This window comes from Chiloscyllium punctatum, chromosome 36 (assembly GCF_047496795.1).
Source record: "Chiloscyllium punctatum isolate Juve2018m chromosome 36, sChiPun1.3, whole genome shotgun sequence".
NCBI lineage: Eukaryota > Metazoa > Chordata > Chondrichthyes > Orectolobiformes > Hemiscylliidae > Chiloscyllium > Chiloscyllium punctatum.
The window spans coordinates 32,575,015-32,595,329 of record NC_092774.1 but is presented as its reverse complement, the minus strand read 5'-3'; the positions used below and the strand labels follow the sequence as shown (position 1 = coordinate 32,595,329).

The following is a 20,315-nucleotide window of genomic DNA, read 5'->3' as shown; positions in this document are numbered from 1 at the left end:
TAATGTAAACCATAGCCCCATACATTAGGTACCATTTAAATGAGTTAAAAATACAAGCATTGAGCAAATCCAGATTCCAGCCTTACCCCTCCTTCTTGGAGCTTGGACCTTCCTCCAGCTCCGGGGGGTTGTTGAACTCCTGGGCTCCAGCGGCCACGCCTCCACTGAAGAAGCTTTGGGAAGCAGATGCAAAGGCAAGATGCAGAACAGAGAACCTTTGTATATGAAAGCAGCTTACAGAGACATTGAGCAATAGAATCACATGGTTTTTACCCATCGTCCTCTGGGTTATCTACCCAGCACACTCTCGCAGCAAGTCTCTACTTCTGTGCTCCCAGCAGCTGGATCGTGGATCAGTTTAAAGTAGGTCCTATATCTCTGATTACATCGGTACACAAGGCAGTGAAGAAAGGTTTCAGCACACTGGCCTTCATCAGTTCGGGAATTGAGTATAGATGTTGGCAAGTTATGTTGTAGTTATACAGGACGTTGATGAGGCCGCATCTGGAATATTGTGATCAGTTTTGGTCCCCTTGGTGTTCTGACTTCTGACTTCTTCAACTCTGGGTTTGTGTTGAACTTGATGGGATACTTTGTTCAACTCAGCATGTTTAAACAGTATCTCTCAGAGGGATTCATCTGAAACTTTTCAGGAGGTGAGCTCAACAAGATTGAACTGTTCAAAGTTACTTGGACTCTATTTTAAACTTACATCAGAACCAGTAGTCAGAGACACGTACAGCATGGAAACAGACCCTTCGGTCCAACTTGTCCATGCTGACCTGATATCCTATATTAATCTACTCCCATTTGACAGCACCTGACCCATATACTCTGGCAGCTCATTTCATATATATACCACCCTCTGCATGAAGAAGTTGTCCCTTTAATTTGTTTCGCCTCTTACCCTAAACTTATGCCCTCTAGTTCTGGACTCCCCTACCCAAGGAAAGGACATTGTCTATTACACTGTCCATGCCCCTCATGATTTTATAACCGCTATTAGGTCACTTCTCTGCCTCCGATGCTCCAGTGAAAACAACCCCATGCTATTCAGCCGCTCCCTGCAGCTCAAACCCTCCAACCCCCAGCAACATTCATGTAAATCTTTTCTCATAGATAAGTCACTCTTTCAGTCATGAAGAAGGGTTAATACCCAAAACGCTGACTACTCCACATCCTGGTGCTGCCTGGCTTGCTGTATTCTCCCAACCCCCGGCTTGCCAACTTCGGGTTGCAATATGTAGTGGCTACGTGATTACCACTGCAGCCTCACAGTGCCGGGGACCCAGATTTGATTCCAGCCTTGGGTGGCTGTCTGTGAGGAATTTGCACTTTCCCCCAATGTCTGAGTGAGTTTTCTCTGGGTGGTCCTGTTTTCTTCCATAAACCAAAGATGTGCAGGTCATGTGGATGGGCCATGCTTAATTGCCCATAGAGTTAGGTACATTAGTCAGGGGGAAATGGGTCTGGATGGGTTACTCTTCGGAGGGTCGGTGTGGACCTGTTGGGACAAATGGCCTGTTTCCACACTGTAGCTAATCTCATCCAATACTTTTGTTACTAACGAATGGCAGAGTAGGCCAAACTTCTTCTCCGATGGTCTTGCGGTCTTAGGTTTCTCTGGATCATTTCATTGGCAATGTGCAGTCCCGGGCTCAATGAGCAACAGTGTCCACTGAAAGCAAAGCTCATAGAATCATAGAACTCCCACAATGTGGAAACAGGTCCTTCAGCCGAACACATCTGCACTGATCTTCCGAAAACTAACCCACTCAGATCCATTTTCCTCCCCTCCATAATTTGCACACAGACTCCCATGGGTGGAATTATTCCTGGGTTCCTGGTGCCATGAGGCAGCAGTGCTAACCCTGAGCCACCATGGAGTTGTGATTGTGGGGTGTCGGGAAGGCAATTGCAGTCCAGCAGAAGACTAAAACAGCCCAGCTACTCTCCCACTGCACCCACTGTCAGAACTGGCAGGAGGTTCAGACCTGGGAGGTGACTGAAGGCATCATCACTGGTAGGATCTGATTGCTGGGAGAGCTGGTGCCCCCGCTGGTGCTTCCGCAAGTTGTAGGAAAACATGAACCTCTTCCCACACTCGGTCCAGCTGGAGGGCATCTCCCCGGTATGGGCACATTGGTGCTTCAGTAGGGCAGAGGAATTGCTGAAGGCCTTCCCGCACTAAGGGCAGCAGAATGGCCTCCCCTCCTCCGCCACTCTCCTCCCCCCCAAACCCCCGTGTGGTCAAGCTGGTGATTCAGCAGTGTGGAGGAGCAGGTAAAGACCTTCCCACATTCGGGGCAGGAGAACGGCTTCTCCCCGGTGTGGATGGACTGGTGCCTCAGCAGGGCAGAGGAATTGCTGAAGGTCTTCCTGCACATAGGGCAACTGAACGACCTCTCTACCATTTGGACACACCAATGGGCCAGTACGTCGGAGGAAAGAGCAATGCCCCTCCTGCAGTTGGGGCAGAAGAACGGCCTCTCAGTGTGGACCCACTGGTGTCTCAACAGGTGGGAAGAACTGCTGAAGGCCATCTCGCACTTGGGGCCGGAGAACAGCCTTCCCCGGTGTGGACCAACTGGTGCGTCATCAGGGCAGAGGAATCACTGAAGGCCTTCCCACACTCAGGGCGGCAGAAGGGCCTCTTCATCTCTGTGGACCCATTGGTGCTTCAGACCCCTTTCAAATTTCACAATATCCTTCTGATTGGAGGGAGACCAGAATTGCACACAATATTCTAAAAGTGGTCTCACCAATGTCCTGGACAGCCACAACATAACTTCCCAACTCCAATTCAGGCAGCATTCAAGCAGCTTCGAAATCGACGCTTCGGGCAAAAGCTTCAGGAATAAAGGCAGTGAGCCTGAAGCATGGAGACATAAGCTTATCTCTCCATGCTTCAGGCTCACTGCCTTTATTCCTGACGAAGGGCTTTTGCCCGAAACGTCGATTTCGAAGCTACTTGGATGCTGCCTGAACTGCTGTGCTCTTCCAGCACCACTAATCCAGAATCTGGTTTCCAGCATCTGCAGTCATTGTTTTTACCTTCCCAACTCCAATACTCAGTCAGAGGATTGGGAACGCTTTCAAAACCCACAAAAAACAAACAGGAAAGAATGGAGGGACAAACCGAATTTTTGAGAGTGAGCTTGGAAGCATCACTGAGAAATCGGCGGACTGGGTTTATTGGGGACGCGTTCTCCTTAAATATATTATATACGTATTTCTCTTGTGGTCTTCGTAGTTTCTCTGTGCTGCAGTGTGTAGCGGCTCGTTGAAATAATGTCCTGTTGAATCTTCGTTTGTGGGTGTTGGGATGATTGCTTCCGTGGTTAAGTATTTGTGTGTGTTGTTTTCCTGTCGACGCTAGTTTGAAGTTCCCCATTGACTGTTCGCTCTACTGTGACATCTAGAAATGGCACTGTGTTAATTTTCTCCTCCAATTCAAACCAGGAGCCCCCCTCAGACCCAAAGTCTCACCACTTGGTACACCAATATACCGACTAGTCAGTGGCTCGTTGAAATAATGTCCTGATGCAGCTTCGTTTGTGGGTGTTGGGATGATTGCTTCTGTGGTTAAGTATTTGGTTTGTGGGTGTTGTTTCTCTGTAGATGCTAGTTTGAAGTTCCCCATTGACTGTTCGCTCTACTGTGACATCTACGAATGGCAGTTTATTGTTGTTCTCCTCTTTTTCAAACTAGGAGCCCCCCTCAGGCCATAGTCTCACGACTTGGAACACCAATATACAGACTAGTCAAAGGCTTCCACTGAGGACTAAAACAGCAAGTCGAAGATTCACGCCACTCCATTTACTCCATCCAAGAATTCCTAAACACCAAAGACACGAAGATAGAAGAGGATGGAATAATGTTGTCCTTTGACATAACAGCCCTGTTCACATCCATTAACATCAACGTGGCCAAAGAAAACTGAAGACACTACTCGAAGAACTAAAGACGAAATCACAGAACCAACTTCAGCAGCAAAGATAACACTGTCAACCTCGTGGAACTGTGCCTTACCACCCACTTCATATTCAGTAACAAGCCCTACAAACAAATCAACGAAACGCCCATGAAACACTTCTGTCATCAAAAAATGAAACAAATTAGAGGAAACCTACAACACCATCAACAATCTCCTTCCTGGCATAAAATTCACAAAAGAGGAGAACAACAACAAAGTGCCATTTCTCGATGTCACAGTAGAGCGAACAGTCAATGGTAAATTCAAAACAGCCTCTGCAGGAAAGCAACACACGCGAGCCAAGTACTCAGCTACAGAAGTAATCATCCCTACACAGACAAACAAATGTGAACAAGGGCACTATTTCAACGAACCACAACACAGTGCAGCCACCCAGTGACTACGAAGACCAAAAAGTAACTCTACAGCGCATTTAAGGAGAATGGGGAGCCAAAAAAACACACTGCAAATTGCTTCGCTGACCGGGAATCGAACCCGGGCCGCAGCGGTAAAAGCGCCGAATCCTAACCACTAGACCACCAGGGAGACGGCAGCGAAGTTTGACAGCTCTACTGAAAATTGCTTCCCTGCCCGGAAATCGAACCCGGGTCACGGTATTTAGAAGGCTTCCACCAAAGTTGTTTCTTGTATCCATTGCTCCCGATGCGGTCTCCTCTACATTGGGGAGACTGGAGCCCCGTCGCAGAGTCAAGTCGCAGCGTTTGAGGGAACATCTCCAGGACACCCGCAATAATCAACCCCATCGCCCTGTGGCCCAACATTTCAACCTCCCCTCCCACTCTGCCAGGGACATGCAGGACCTGGGCCTCCTCCATCGCCCCTCCCTCCCCACCCGATGTCTGGAGGAAGAACGCCCCAACTTCAGCCTCGGCTACATTCAACCCCAGGACATCAATGTGGACTGCACCAGTTTCCTCATTTCCCCTCCCCCCACCTTACCTGAGTTCCAACCTTCCAGCTCAGCGCTGTCCTCAGGACCTGTCAATCTCCCTTCCGACCTATCCGCTCCACCCTCCTCTCTGACCTGTCACCTCCATCCCCACCCCCATTCACCTATTGTACTCTTTGCTACCTTTGGCCCAGCACCCCCCAATTTATCTCGCCACCCCTGGAAGCGTCCTGCGTCTATTCCTGATGAAGGGCTTTTGGCCGAAACGTCGATTTTCCTGCTCCTCGGAAGCTGTCTGACCTGTTGTGCTTTTCCAGAACCACTAAGATCTAAACTCTGGTTTCCAGCATCTACAGTCGTCACTTTTGCCTACCCAATAAACCCAGTGTGCCGATTTCACATCAACAAACTGACACAAGCAGACACAACGTCTACAGAAACCCTAGCACATTACTTTACATTAAAGACATCTGGGAAATGATGTCCAGACAAATCAACCCTCTCAGCATCATGGTTGCCCACAAACCTACCAACACACTTAAACAGCGGCTAATGAACCTGAAATACCCGATACAAACAACCCGCAAACGAATGTTATTTACAAAATACCATACAAGGAAATATATACATGAACTCTGCCACACAGGTCTCTGTGGCAAGAAATGCTGGGATGAGATAAGGAAGATTTTTTTCAGCCAAAACGAATCGGCACTGACTGGACAGCCATTTAAAATCAACGCTGTCAGCCCAGGATGGAAGACCCGAAGGGATGAACAGTTTTCTTATTTCCTGAAGACTTACAAAGCTGAGACTGGGTTTTGGTGTTTGTTCCCTCTCCACTCCCAGGAGCCGCAGTGGTTGGGGCGGTGAGTTGGGAAAAGTGAAATGTTCCCATGAGCAGCGTGTGGGGCTATTTCAGCTTCCCCTCCTCTGACAGCGCTGTGACTTGACTCTGATGTTCTCAGGGACATTTACTGACGCGAGACAGTGAAAAGAGTCTCGTTCCTGGAGATCGGGAATTCAAACCTTATGCCCGCTTCAGGACAATGAGAAAGATTATTTGGGGTGTGTGAAGAAGCTTTGAGCTGCATTTCAAAGAGGTAGGTGGAGTCAGATGCATCATCCATTGCGCCCCTGGCACTGTGCGGATCTGACACCGCCATGCTGCAGAGTTCTGACGTTAAGACGGACATGCGCAGCAATGGGAACATTCACAAGAGGAACAGCCAAAGATAATCACCGTCACTGCTTCCCTTCCATAGTCCCAACTTTGTGAAGCAGTATCTTTCACTGGCAAATAAAACACCTTTGTCCTCAGGTGCCTGCTTTATTTCGGTCGCGACTTCACGCCCCTCACTATTCTAGTGTCACTTCCAAACTCTTGGCTCATCGCCTCAAAAGCAGCTCTGTGGGTATCTGCTTGTTCCACCCTGACAGGCAGTGGGCTACAGATTCCCGACCAGTCCCAATGTGATTGAAATATTTCAACCCGTCCACTGATTGCATTTTAAAAAACCCGTCGAGCAATCTCCCTTTTCTTTTGATGTCGTTTCTCAACTGTAGTCGGCAGGGATCACACCTGCGTGGGGGAACCGCAATGGATTTCATGTCCATCGCATTCACCACTCGGCCCACCAATACAGAACCACACTGACAGCTTCTTTTCCCAGGTCTGTCTGCCTGTGGAGCTGAGAAAGAGTGAATCATTGCTGAGTTTGTTTGAATCCAATCACTTCACAGATTCGAAATATCTGCAAATGGCGAGTCTGGGTGTTTCATCCCGAAAGATGAAATAGACGTTCAGTCAAAAACAGAAATTGCAGGAGCACCTCAGCAGGTCAGGCAGCATCTGTGGAAAGAGAATCAGAGACAACATTTCAGAACTCGTTTATTTCCTCATCCAAGTACAGCCAAACCTGCTGAGTTTTTCCAGCAGTTTCTCTTTCTGTCTCGGATTCTCAGCATCCGCAGTCCTTTACGTTAGAAATTCAATAAATTCAGAAACCCCTTTGTCCTGCCTCAGTGGAGAAGATTTCCGTTTGGGAAACATTTTCCTGAAACCATGAAAAACGTGCAGATTCGCAGCCAAGAAAGCGTTAGGAGCGAGAACAAGAAACACTCCGTCCCTGGGTGGTCTCGAACCACCAACCTTAACGGTTAACAGCTGAACGCGCTGACCAATTGCGCCACAGAGACAGGTCCCACCGCGGCCGGCAAAGTGTCTTTGAGGAACCTACTATTCAATTCATAATTCAACCTGCCCCGCCCAAAATTACCATTGTCTTCTATCAGTTTTACTTTTCCATAATAAAGCCTTGGACATTCATTATGGAGACATGGGGACAGTCTGATCCCACCATCTGCAGGCACATCCATGTCACGAGGAACGAACTCTCCGACACCGGGGCCATCGCCCTCCGAGCCTTTCAGTGTTTAGCCTCTTCCCGAATTTTCTCATTGGCCCCAAGCCGAGAATGGGTTTGAATTCCTGATGTGCAGAGAATTTTTTCAATGTCTCGGGTCAGTTCATGTCCCGAGAATATCAGAGTCAATCAGCCTCTGAAACAAGGGGACGGTGTCTGGACTGTCTCTGCTCAGTCGGACAGTTCATCCTTCATTCTCCTCTAATTCCACTTCCCAAAGAGTTTCGAAAGATTCACAAAGCTGGAGACTGGGATTTGTGTTTTACTTCCTGAACATTGTTCCACCTGCTAACTGACAATATTTTGCCAAAACCTCTTCCCCATTGTAACACATGCATCATGTGCAGGGATGAGCAATTTCCATTTTGTGGAGACATTCCCAAGTTTGGGAATGTTCTCTTTGGAGCAAAGAAGGTTAACTGGAGATTTCCAGGTGTTTCTGTCAATGATGGGAGAAGACGTGGTATTTTCGCTGCTCGTTGGATGCTGCCTGAACTGCTGTGCTCTTCCAGCACCACTAATCCAGTATTTGGTTTTCAGCATCTGCAGTCATTGTTTTTACCTTGTTGATTTTAACCCTACTGCGAATCCTTTTGCAAGGATGCCTGCCTTGAAGAAGTTTTCTTCCTTTCTCTACAAGAATCTCAGGGAGTCCCTCTCCCACTGCAACTCCCAGGTCATTTCCTCTGCTCTGAAGCTCTTCAACTATGTTGTGAAACAAACTCGGTACCACAGCCACAATTGCCTAGTTTCAAACTTCCACCTCAGTTACTGTCTCCTTGACTTGTCCGACCTGCCTATCTTCTTTTCCACCTATCCACTCCACCCTCTCCTCCTTGATCTGTCACCTTCATCTCCTCCCCCACTCACCCATTGTACTCTATGCTACTCTCTCCCCACCCCCACCATCCTCTAGCTTATCTCTCCATGCTTCAGGCTCACTGCCTTTATTCCTGATGAAGGGCTTTTGCCCGAAACGTCGATTTCACTGCTCGTTGGATGCTGCCTGAACTGCTGTGCTCTTCCAGCATCACTAATCCAGTATTTAGTTTTCAGCATCTGCAGTCATTGTTTTTACCTTAATGATCAGAAGAACCTATTGCCACTGACTAGGGTCAGTTACCAGAGGACAGGGATTGAAGTTCTTTAATGGAAAGCAGCATTTGTGTCAAACAAACACAGCGAATACTGCACAAAGCCAACGGGTCGAGTAGCATCAGTGGAAAGGTAAACAGAGCCGACGTTTTGACTGTGCTACGGTTTTTGTTCAGAACTCAGTGTTTTGCCTCTTCCCGAAGTTGGTCCAGGTCTGTGTCTCAATTGGCAAACACATGGCAAGTGCAGTGCCGCAATGTGAAGTTATAGCCATTGCTGTTTAAAAAAAATGCAGTGCATTGTTTAAATGGTGATATATTGGAATGTGGAGAAAGTGAGGACGAGAGGTGAAAGTCGAAAAATGTGGCACTGGAAAAGCACAACAGGTCAGGCAGCATCTGAGGAGAAGGACAGGGAACGTTTCGGGCACACGCCCTTCATCAGGAATGATGTCTGGATGTACTAAGGGGTCTCAGAGTCCCTCCACACCAGTCAATGCCAGTTGTCGGGCAGATGCAGCAGGCAATGAGCAAGGCAAGTGGTATATTACGAAGAGGAATTAAGTTCAGAAGTGGGGTCATTGAACTTATTCAAGGCTAAGTTCATCTGAGTTTTGAACAACAAAGAAGTGGATGCTTATGGGGGGAGGTAAGAAAATGGTTTTAAGACCAGTACAGGTCATTCACAGAGTCTGACAGCACTGAACACAACCTTCATCCAACTAGTCCGTGCTGAGTATGTTCTCAAACTAAACTCGGCCCACCTACCAGTGTTTGGCCCATAAACCTTCGAAACTTTCGTATTCATGTACTTATCCAAATGTCTTTTAAACGTTGTAACTGTACATGTATAAAATCATGAGGGGCATGGATAGGATAAATAGACAAAGTCTTTTCCTGGGGTGGGTGAGTCCAGACCGAGAGGGCATGGGTTTCGCGTTAGAGGGGAAAGATACAAAAGAGATCTAAGGGGCAACTTTTTCACGCAGAGGATGGTACGTTTATTGAATGATCTGCCAGAGGAAGTGGTGAAGGCTAGTACGATTGCAACATTTAAAAGGCATTTGGGTAGGTGTATGAATAGGAAGGGTTTGGAGGGATATGGGGCAGTGTGCTGTCAGGTGGGACTAGATTGGGTTGGGATAGTTGGTCGGCATGGACAAGTTGGACCAAACAGTCTGTTTCTGTGCTGTACATCTCTATCTCAATGTCCAACATACTCAGTGACCTGGCCTCCACAGTTTTCTGTGACAATGAATTCCATAGATTCACCACTCTCTGGCTAAAGAAATTTCTCCTAATCTCCATTCTCCCTTTATGCTTATGCTATGCCCATGGGTATTAGTCTCTCCTCCCAATGAAAACATCTTCCCAATGTCCACTCTGTCCAGGCCGTTCACTGTTCTGTACGGTTCAGTTAGATCCCCCTTGAATGTGGGCCTGTTAATCAGCATGAACCAAACCCTTCAGGATGAGGACATCCGTGATTAGATTCAACAAAGTGAGAATGGAGGGTGAGAGTGTGGGATGGAGATTTTCAGCTTTGAGGGAATAAAGTAGGAAAGAAAGTTTAATATAAATTATAATTGATCAGATGAGCCGATGAGCCAAGGAGTAGTGGATGGAGTTTAATTTAGACAAATATGAGCTTTTGCATTTTGATGAGGCAACTCAGGACAGGACAAATGTGGTTAATGGTAAATTAATGGAATTCTGTGCTCAAGGAAGCAGTAGAGGCAGCTTCATTAAGACACTGTTGGATGGGTTTTTTTGCGTGGTAAGGGAATTAAGGGAAGTTGGGATAATGCAATTAGGAGGAGCTGAGATGATTGATCGATCCGCCATGATTTTAATGAATGGCGGAGCAGGGTCGATGGGCCAAATGGCCTACTCCTTCTATTACTTTGAAACGATAACCCTGCATTTCCCATGGCCAACCCACCTAACCTGCACATCCCTGGACACTGGGCAATTTAGCATGGCCAATCCAAATCAAGGCCAGTGAGCAATGTAGTGATGTGGAAACCAAACACCAGAGAATGATAGAAAGGGACAAGGAGAATAAATGTACGAGCAATCAAAACTGGATTCTAACCATCACAAAAAATAAGACTAAAAGCTCAGTATGTGAATGTGTGCTGCATTGTAACAAAAGCGAATTAATTGACTGCACACATTGTAGAGAATAATTATGATCTGAGACTCCTTACAGAGATATGGTTTCAGAATGACAAGGATTGGATCCGGAATATCGAGGGGATACGTGGCATTCAAGTCGAGTGAGAGGCTCAGTAAAGGTAGAGGGTGGGCACTGCTAATCAAAGCACTGATAGCATGGTAGTCTGGTGTCAGCTCGGATTTCAGGTCCTGAATTCTCTGTCCTCTAATCTCCCTGTTCCCACAGAGTTAAATGGTGTCTGTTCTCAGCTCTGCTCGATTTCTGTTGAAGCTTTGACCCCCTTTTACACCTTCTGGAGCAATAAAATATTCTGAGCCTCCTGGGAATGACACCTTATCTATACCCCTTCTGATTTTAAAATCTCTATAAGGTTAACTGTCAACTTCCTCGGCTCCATTGGAAAAATGTCCCAGCTTCTTCTTAACTCAAACCCTCCATTCCCTGCAACACGCTGGTAAAGTCGGGAATAGGGAATTGTATCAAATTACATAAATGTACTGTCTGAAACAATCTAGCTGTGTTCTGGCCTGAGATATTGTGAGTCCCTGGTGTAAGTAATTACGAATGCAATAATTTTGGTCACAGAATTGAACAATCATTTTGCAACAAACGGATCTACTTTGATAAGGAGGTTTGGTCATTTCTAGGGTAAGTGAATAGTTTGTAGATCAGGGAGATGAAGTTCCAGACACTTGGGAAGGGCAAGAAATGAATTTGATGAAGAAGACAAAGAACTGTGGATGCTGGAAATCTGAAACATAAACTGAGAACACTGGAAAAACTCAGCAGGACTGGAAGCATCTGTGGAGAGAAAGCAGAGTTAAAGTTTCGAGTCCAACAACCCCTCTTCAGGATTCTGAAATAGTTTGTGAGAACACCTTAAGTCATCTGCCCAGCTTTAAGACCACAATACACAGGAGGAGGATGAGGCCATTTGGCCCATCGAGTCTGCTCCACCAGTCGATCATGGCTGACATGTTTCTCTATCCCATTCTGCTGCCCTCTCCTCATAACCCTTGACCCCTTATTGATCAAGAACCTATCTCTGTCTTAAATGGCCTCAATAACTTGGCATCCTCAACCCTTCTCCTAGTGGAAACATCATCTCCACATCCACACTGTCCAGTCATAGAGTAGCACAGCGCTGTCTGACCCACTGTGATCTCCAGCATTTGTTGTTTTCAGGAAGGATTCCAGCATCTCCAACAACGCGCTTCTAAATTTTGTGCCCAGTTGGTTAGCTCTCCCTGCATCCCGTGAGATTTAACCTTACTCAACAATCTACTGTGTGGTACAATTAACCAAGTTCCCAGCCCCCACCTCTTTCTGCACACATGGGCAGCACGATGGATCAGTGGTTCGCTCTGCTGCCTTACAGCGCCAGGGATCCGTTTTCGATTCCAGCCTTGGGGCAACTGTCTGTGTGGAGTTTGCCCATTCTCCCTGCCGTGTGTGCTGGGTTTCCTCCAGGTGCTCTGGTTTCCTCCCAACATCTAAAGGTGTGCAGTTTCGGGAGAAGTGTCCATACTAAATGGGTCCATCGTGTGCTGTAATTATAGTGGAATGGGATAGGGGAATGTGTCCACATGGGTTACGCTTTGGATGGTCGGTGTGGACTTATTGGGCTGAATGGCGTGTTTCCACATTGCAGGAATTCTACGTGGCATTCCCCCAACTCCAGAGTCTCAGCACTCTTCGTTTTTCCCATGGACAGTGTCGGGAGGGAAACAATGTTTTACACGGGAGTAAGGTTCTGTGAGTGTGAAGCTAAAAGTAAACGCAGTGCATTGCTTGAGCCATTTTCCCCGGTACACCAGAGACTGAGAGGTGATCTTACAGGCGTTTCGAGAGTCATGCGAGGCATGGACAGGGTAAATACACAAGGTCATTTCCGTGGGATGGGAGAAGTCCAGAACAGGAGTATAATATGTTTGAGGTGAGGCAAGCAAGTGTAAGGAATGATCTGCCGGAGGAAGTGATGGATGGAGGTCCAATTATAACATTTAAAAGGCATCTGGATGGGTATATGAATAGGACGAGTTCAGTGGGATATGGGCCAAGTGCTGGTAAATGAGACGAGATTAATGTAGGGTATCTGGTCGGAGAGGATGAGTTGGACTGAAGGACCTGTCTCTGTGCTGTGTATCTCTGTGACTCTGGCTTGCCTGTAATGTTTGCCCTACCTGTATGTTCAGTTTCTGTCTGGTGTCGGTGCCAATGCCTTGATATCACATTTCCTCCACCTCCCCACTTCCACCTCACCAGATGTTAACCATTTCGTGTCTGGTTGTTTCTCAAGAAGCTGCATTGAAGGTTCATCCTGAATTGACACTTTTTTTTGCTTCCCAAAATCAGACTTACTCACTCCTAGATGCCGTGAAAGATACTATCTTTCTGGTGGAGGTATCCAAAATTCAGAGGTGTCTATCTTGATGTTTTCACTTTTCGGTCTCTGTAAGATCCTGTATCAGTACCGTCGGGAGGATTAGTTTGAGCGGAGTGAGAATAGAGGGGTGAGAGGGGGTGGGATGGTGCTTTCAATTTTGTAGAAAAAGAAAAGAATGTTCTGCAGAAAGTAGAATTGCTTGTTTGGAATTTCTAACCTGGACTGACAGCAATGACTTTTGTAATCTCTTTTTACAGATTATTTGAAGATCTGAAGACGGACGTTTCAATATCAATACATGAAGAGCTTTGCCTGAAACATTGACTCTGCTGCTCCTCAGATGCTGCCTGATCTGCTGTGCTTTGACTCTGACTCTCCAGCATTTGCAGTCCTCAATTTCACGTCAATGTCTGGCAGTCACTGAATCCATCGGGACTTTAACAATTTTCGACGATGATTCTGTGAGAAGGAACCAAGCTTTTTGGTTCCTCTTTCAGTACGTTTTCAGCATCAGTGAGACTGGAAGAGAGACCCGACTGTTGCAGCACTCTGATTGTGGAGCCAGTAAATGTTATACAGACTGGGAAAAGGAATTCACGGCAGGGAGGTGCTGTACACGCGTTTGTGTGCAGCTGAAGCTTCGGTCATGGAGAAACCCAAGGAATCCCGTCCCGTGGAGAAACCATGACAATGTGGCGACTGTGGGAAAGGCTTCCGTTTCCCATCTGACCTGGAGACTCATGGGCGCAGTAACACCAGGGTGAGACTGTTCTCCTGCTCTGAGTGCGGGAAGACCTTCAGCAGTTCCTACTTTCTGCAGAGGCACCAGGGGGTCCACACAGGCGAGAGGCCATTCTCCTGCCCCGAATGCGGGAAGGCCTCCAGCTATTTCCTCCATCCGACTGATCCACCACCGGGTCCACATATTGGAGAAGCCCTTCAGCTGCTCCAAGTACGGGAAGGCCTTCAATGATACCTCTGCCCTGCTGAGGCACCAGCGGGTCCACACCGGGGAGAGCCCGTTCTCCTGCCTCAAGTGTGGGAAGGGCTTTACCCAGGCATCCCACCTTCGGGTCCATGCGGGGGAGAGGCTCTTCTCCTGCCAAGAGTGTGGGAAGGCCTTCAGCAATTCCTCCCACCTGCTGAGGCACAGGTGGGGCCATACCGGGGAGAGGCCGTTCACCTGCCCCGAGTGGAAGCGGAGGATCTCATCATTCTGCACCTTGCAGAAGCGCCAGCGGGCGCACCAGTGCTCCCAACAATCTGATTCTGCTTGTGTAACTGTTGTGGGTCACTGAGAGGACTGAACCCCTGCACATTCTGACAGTGCTTATCCTGGGAGAGTCGGTCGGATTTTTTTGTTTTATGCCGTCGTGCTCCTCACCCCTGCAACTTTGATTCCAGTGGGCGCTGCTGCTCGGTGATACCAATAGCTGTTCTCTTTAGTTTTTTCTTGTCCAGTTAAAAAATTATTGACTCTGTCTGGGTACGAGCTCAAGTCTGTAAGAAATAGCTGAATACTTCAGGGTGTCCATTCGCATTCAACCGTGACCTAGAAATTAAATTTACGGTTATGTGCCTGTGAACAACTCATCATCGAAGGATTGCCCAACGGCTTGGCAATCGATTGTTGGAAACTGTTTGCTTGAATTGACAATTTTAAAAATTCTCTTCCTTTATTTACCCCTTAAGTTTCTGTCTATGGGATGGTGGAGGACATGAACAAAGGGATTAAATCCTTGCTATTTACTGGATTATCTTGTTTAACTTTGCCCTCGTAAATTTGCAGTATTCGTAATTGTTTGTTTTAGTTTAAATTCTCATTCTGGTGTGCAAGATCTGTTCATCAAGTGTGGTTTACTTCAGGAAACTGCTGTGGGGCATTCCCAGGACTGAGCCCCTGTGTATTCTGACAGTGTGTGTGCACTGGGAGAGTCAGTGGGTTTTTTTGTTTTAATCCCTTGCCCCGCCACCAACTGCTTCCATTGTGCGTTGCTGCTTGTTGAGCCCAGGAGCTGTTCTCTCTAGATTCTATTGTCCAGGTAAAGAATTGTTGACTCTTTCTGGGAATGAGTCCCAGCCTGTAAAAAATGGCTGAATACTTTGGGTGTCTATTCACATTCAGCAGTGACTTTTAAATCAGATTTACAGTTACGTGTCTGTGAAACAGTCATAGTCCAAGGATTGCACAAAGGCTTGGCAATCCATTTTTGGAAACTGTTTGCTTGAATTGGTAAGTTTTAAAAAAATTCTTTCTTAATTTGCCGCTTAGGTTTCAGTCTCTGAGATGGTGGGGGACTTGTTCAAAGGGTTTAAATAATTGCTATTAATTAGATTATCTTCTTTAACTTTGCTCTGGAAAATTTGCCATATTTATAATTGTTGGTTTTTGTTTAAATTATAATGTTGATGTGCAAGATCTGTTCCTCATCAAGTCTGGTTCAGAACAGTTGAGAAATTGTGGGACATTGCATGTTTTAATTTCACTGTGTTGTGAATCTAGTGACAGTGACATTCATTTGTATTGGCTTGCTTACCCTTAGTTGTAGTGTCTTCCACCCCAACTATTCACTATGGTAGTGAGTTCCGCAGTCTCACCACACTCTGAGGTTTTTCATGAAATCCTTAGTAGAGAATTGTAAGGGGAAATGTTGACGAGGGCAGAATATAGGGTCTTAACTGCAAAAGCCAGGAAGACATTCGACAAAGTAAAACCATGACAATGTCGGGATAAATAAGGAACTTTGACAGCAATGAAGAGGTCACACGTCAGAGTTCAAGATAATGGTCGTGACAAAAAGAAAAAAGTACTCTGCAGATATTGGATATAGTAATTAACCAAGTTTCTAGATGCTGTAGTTGGTTGCATACGATAATAAGAGATGAAATAACCAAAACCACTCATGTAATTTGATGTCGGTAACCATAAAGCAAGTGCATACTATTGATTGATATAGGCCAATTGCGTGCAAGTAGGTCATTCAGCCCATCGAGTCAACATTGACTGACCGTCCTACCCAGACCCAGTTCGTTACCCTATCCCTGTAATCCTGCATCTCCTATGGTCAATGCACCCTCACCTGCACATCCTTTGGAATGTGGGAGGAGGCCAGAGCACCACAGGAAGCCCACGCAGACACAAGGGGAGAATGTGCAAACTCTACACAGACAGTCGGCCCGAAGGTGGGATCAAATCCAGGTCACTGATGCCGTGAGGCAGCAGTGCTAACCACCGTGACACCACCACATGCTGCTATCTTAAAAAGTGAATTTCAAAGACTCGAGAACACTTGAGAGAAAAACAAAACTCTCCTCTCTTAAATGAGAGACTAGTCTCTGGCTAGAATTGAGTTGACATTACATTTACATTAAGTCCTCTCCAGATGTTATACAGCTCCATCGGATCATCTGTTTCTTCTAAACTCAAACTGATACAAGCCCAGCCTGACATCCCCTTGTCCCCGATTATAAGTTGAGTAAATGAGCGACCCTCGACCTCACTGGCATGACAAAGGATGCCCTCAATCTGAGTTGACCTGAACAGTCTAACCTCTTGACCCCCACGCCACAATGTGGTCAGCCGCAACTCAGCCCTGAACGAGAGCAGAGGAACGGAATAGGCAGCAGTGAGGTGGACATTGCATTCCCAGAGAATATTATTCACATGAGAATGTTGTTCAGCTCACAGTCGGATCACTGCAGGGACTATTTCTCCTGTCATTTAAATGTCTTTGATTCCAACAACAGTCTAGTTTTGTTGTACATTGTGTGTGTTTTATCTGTGTTTCACTACATGATTTTCTGTTGCTGTCATTCCCATTGGGATGTGTGAATTCAGTCCCAAATAATAGTCTCAGTTCTGAATTTTCCTTGAGGATTGGTGTAGAACAGACTAAGTGTCAGTCAGAATGGAAGAATCTCTACTGTTTATTTAACCCTCTGCTGTCATTGACCTGGGACTGTACGAATGGGGAAGTGTAGAGGAAGTTTTACTCTGTATCTCACCCAATGCTGTTTCTGTCTTGGCAGTGTTTGTTGGGGACAGTGTTGAGGTAGCTTCACTTGAAATTTAAGTGTAGAGGAAGCTTTATTCTGATTGTCATCCCATGCTGTTCTTGTCCTGGGAGGTTTAGATGGCATCTATAATTGAAGTGAATGCAGACTTGGCTGTGGGAGTGGACGGTACTTCTACCTGAGCACACCCATCTTTGAGATTGCTGTGCCGATCAAGACAATCTCAGACATCTTCATGCACTTTTCCAACCAACCACAGGGTGGTTAAGGATGGGTATAAATGCTGGCATTGCCAGCGATGCCCACACCCCATGCTTGAATAAATACTTTCTGTTTAAAAGTTACATTCACGTTCCAAACCCTCTAATGTATGATTGCTTACATGGAAAATTCCTGTCTGCTGGAATTTCATATTAAAACATAGGAATGTGTCAACCATGTAGAAATATAACAAGAAAAACAAATGGAGAATTTAACAGGTAATGAGCAGGACCAGAATGCTGAGTCAGCCTGACCCCCATGGCTGAGAGAGTTCTCCCAGATGTTGTAGTTAATCCAGTGCCTTTTACTCTTGCAGCTTCCACAAAAGTTTGTCCCTGATGTAAGATCATTCAATGACCCGAAGTATGAACTGTTTCTATCTCCAAAGCTGGTGCCAGACTTGCTGAGTAATTCCAGCCCTTCTGCTATCCCGTTTTATGGGATTTGAGCTTCCCTAAGTCAGTGTAATGAAGAACTGCAGATGCTGGAGATCTGAAACACAAAAATGCATCAAATGCTGGAGAAACTCAACAGGACTGGCAGCACATGTGGAGAGAGAAGCAGAGTTAGCATTTCAAGTGCTGTGACCCTTCTTCACAGCTGTTCTGGACTCAGGCCAGGACATTGACTCTGTTTCTTTCTTTCTCTCTCCACCGGTGTTGCCAGACTGGCTGAGTTTCTCCAGCAATTTCTGTTATGACACTTCCATAAGGTTGATGTTTGTTATCCATCCCTAAGTGCAAGGTGTCTTGCTTGTGCCAATTCAGAGGGCAATTTAAGACTCAGCCACATTGCTGTTGGTCTGGAGTCACATGTAAGACTGACCATGCAAGGATGGCAGTTTCCCTCCTGAAAGGACATTGGTGAACATGGGTTTTTATGACAATTGACGTCAGTGCCATCGGTATCATACTGAGACTAACTTTGTGTTCCCCATTTATGATTTGAATTATTCACATCTTACCTCTTGCTGTGGTGGGATTTGAACTCATGTTCCCTGGATTATTCATCCTGTGACATTATGACTACACTGTTGTTTCCCACTCTTTGCTATTTTGTGTTTGCTGTTCACGTCTTTGTCGGAGGAGACGAGGAACCAGGGACACAGCCTGATAATTAGAGGGGGTCAATTTAAAACAGAAATGAGGAGACATTTCTTCAGCCAGAGAGTGTGGGCCTGTGGAATTCATTGCCATGGAGCGCAGTGGAGGCCAGGACATTAAATGTCTTCAAGGCAGAGATTGATAAATTCTTGATTATGCAATTAAGGGCTACGGGGAGAGTGTGGCTAAATGGAGCTGAAATGTCCATCAGCCATGATTAAATGACAGAATGGACTCAATGGGCTGAATGGCCTTACTTCCACTTCTGTGTCTTATGGTCGTAATTCATTGATGTTGACTAGATATTCTAAATTAATCTAGTCCCACATGCCAGCACATGGCCCATACCCCTCTGATCCCTTCCTATTCAGAAACCATCCAGATGCCATTCACATACTGTAATTGTACCAGCCTCCACCATTTCCTCTGGCAGCTCATTCTTTACGCTCACTAACCTCTGAGTTAAAAAGTTGCCCTTAGGTTTCTTTTAAGTCTTTGCTCATCCACCTCACCCTAAAGCTATTATACTTTAGTTCTGGACACCCCCAAACCCAGGGGACAATATCTTGTCTATTTACCCAATCCACGCCTTTCATGATTTTATAAATGTATACAAAGGCCTTTGCCACACTCGGGAAAAACAGCCCAAAACAATTCAGCTCAAACCCTCCAACACTGGCAGCATCCTTGTAAATCTTTTCTGTACGCTTTCGAGTTTCACAACGTCCTTTTGATTGGAGCGAGAGCAAAAGTGGCCGAACCAATGTCCTGTACAGCCACAACATAACCTCCCAACTCTGATAATCAGAGGATTGGGAAAGTAGTAATTTGTGGGTTTTGAAAACTGGGAAAGAATGGAAGTATAGCCTGAACTTTTGAGTGTCAGTTTGGAAGCATCAACACTTCGGTGGGGGGCGGGGTGGGGTGGGGGGTGCAGAAAGAAGAGATGAGGGAAGGAAACCAAATGTGCTGCAGCCAACACGGAGCAAGAACAGAGGATGTAAAACTGTTGCAGCCAGCTTGAAGCTGCAATGTGGATCATTGCACGTGCTGTACTTGAACCTGATGCATTTATTTGTGGGAATCAGATGCATTTTAAAAATAAAAATAACGTATCTCACCCTCCCCAACTGCTATCATCCGTCCCTCCTCACCCAGGTAATTAAGACACATACCTGAGTTGGCAGAGTAGATTCCCTCCTTGAATTCACTCCAGTTGCTACAAGTGAACAGATTACCCCCTCCCTCACTCCCTCCCAGGATGAGGAGTTGCCTAGAGGAGGGTGTTTCACATTGAAACTGATACGGCCACTTCCACGTTGTGATGTCAAAAATGGGGCAGGGAGCGGGGACAGGCCGACAGCAGAACTCTGCAGCAGATGGAAGGAGAGCAGTTTGCAAAAATCCCTTCCCTTCAAAGAATCCTCACAGTGTGGAAGCAGGCCACTCGGCCCAACAAGTCCAAACCAACGTTCTGAATGGAAATTCACCCATATCCCTCCCCTTATTGCCCTACATTTATCCCAGAGTAATACACCGAACTTACACATCCCTGGACTCTATGGAGGGAATTTAGTATGGCCAATCCACCCTTGAAGATCTGGATCCCAGGCAGGACACCTCCATCTCGAGATCGGTCAAAGAACGAACGGAATGCGGACTGTACAAATCAAAGTTATCAGTTTAATAAAGCAAGGCAGTTTAGTAAAGCAAGGCCACGAACACAGAAGCTTTTAACCTGTGTTGCTGGACAAATCTGTGCTAGGCTGCCTTATGTCATTAAGCTGATAACCTTGCTTTAAACAGACCGTACTCCTAGTGATTCTTTTGACCGATCTCTGATCGAGAGAGCCGATTGAGGGGGTCCAGACCTTCACCCTAACCTGCAGAACCCCGGACACTATGGATAAACTTACCTCGGCCAATCCACTCTAACCTGCACATCTCTGGACACTGGGGGTAAATTAGC

General features: G+C 46.3%; 1 non-coding gene across 1 annotated transcript; it reads right to left on the bottom strand.

The window, feature by feature from the left end:
• Positions 1-4,450: 4,450 nt before the first annotated feature.
• trnak-uuu (transfer RNA lysine (anticodon UUU)) lies at positions 4,451-4,522 on the bottom strand. Its single transcript has one exon. It is a non-coding gene; the product is annotated as a tRNA-Lys (tRNA).
• Positions 4,523-20,315: the final 15,793 nt, after the last annotated feature.